Source organism: Asparagus officinalis, chromosome 8 (genome assembly GCF_001876935.1).
Source record: "Asparagus officinalis chromosome 8, Aspof.V1, whole genome shotgun sequence".
Lineage (NCBI taxonomy): Eukaryota > Viridiplantae > Streptophyta > Magnoliopsida > Asparagales > Asparagaceae > Asparagus > Asparagus officinalis.
Genome location: NC_033801.1, coordinates 26,319,765 through 26,321,449, shown reverse-complemented (window position 1 = coordinate 26,321,449; position 1,685 = coordinate 26,319,765).

Below are 1,685 nucleotides of genomic sequence, written 5' to 3'. Positions count from 1 at the left end.
GCCGAGCCACCTCGGGGTGGCTCGGTGGCCGAGCCACCTTGGGGTGGCTCGGCCATGAGCCGAGCCACCCCAAGGTGGCTAGGCACAGTGTCGGCCACCCCGAGGTGGCCGACAGTGGCCCGAGGTGGCCGACAGTGGCCAGAGGGGGCCGACAATTCCCTTTTTGCAGCCACTGTCCTGAGAGCCTATAAATAGGCCTAGAGATGTTCATTTTCAGAGGTCGAACTTTCAAGAGCCGAAACTCTGCCGGATTGAAGAGTGAACTCGGAGCTTGAAGACCAGAAGACTTGCACATTCAGATCTGATCCTCGGCGACCATCCACGTCAGAAAAGGCAGGATCTCGAGAGGAAGAAAGAACAGATCTGAGATCTACACGAGACTACACTCCAGATCTAAGCTTGGTCTTAGATCTCGAGATCTGAGCGATTATTCCCTTGGTGGATTAATCCCTCCCGGCTATTATTCCCTTCGTGGAATAATACCCGCATACTCGTGTAGATCCGACCGGATCTAGATCGCGCGGTGGTCCACGGATTAACCCCGGCGTTGGCAAAGAACCCACACAAGCAAGCAACCGCAAAACAGGAGCTTGCGATTTGTTCACAAGAGGAAAGTTGTAATTTTTATTTTTTTCTTTGATTTAGTTGTAACCGGATCTATAAAAGACCGGATCTTTTGTAACTCAAAAAGTTGTAACTCAAGATGACAATTATCTCATTAATGAAGAAAGCAACAGTTTTCCACGCGAACAGGTTCTATATAAAAGTTCTGGTGAAAGGATTACTGAGCCTGAAGATGTTGCAAATGAATTAACTTCTTTTTTCAAGAACCAAATGGGTACTGCTGTTGTAACTACAAAACCTGACATTAACATCATAAAGAATGGATATCGCCTGAATGATGATCAGGCAAGTTACTTAGCTGCTCCTGTTTCCAAAGATGAGATAAGAAAAGCAGTCTTCTCCTTGTCTGATAATAAAAGTCCAGGCCCTGATGGCTTCAGTGCTTCCTTCTATAAATCTACTTGGCATATTATTGGAGAGGAGGTTACAAATGCCATTGAAGAGTTTTTTACATCTGGAAAGCTTTTGGGTGCAATAAATTCAACATCAATTACCCTAATACCCAAGGTAAACTGTCCTAAATCCCCTTCAGATTTCAGACCAATTTCTTGCTGCAATTGTATTTACAAGTTTATTTCAAAGATTATTGCAAACAGAATCAAATTTGTTCTTGGTTGTCTCATAAATGAAGCTCAGTGTGCTTTTGTTAAAGGTAGACAGATCTCTAACAATATTTTGCTAACGCATGAGCTTGTCAAGAATTATGGTAGGAAGTCTATTTCTCCAAGGATTATGCTGAACATTGACATCAAAAAAGCCTTCGATACTATCAGTTGGAGTTTCTTGGAGGAAATGTTGAATGGACTTGGTTTTCCCAAAATGATGATAACTTGGATCATGGCATGCATAACTTCTCCAATGTACTCTATTTCTCTGAATGGTACACTCTATGGATACTTTAAAGGGGAAAGAGGTCTAAGGCAAGGTGACCCCCTCTCCCCCTACTTGTTTATACTTGGTATGGAGTATCTTTCAAGGAGACTTGACAAATTAAAACAAGACAGTTTATACAAGTTTCATCCTAAATGTGGAAAACTAAAAATTTCACATTTAATCTTTGT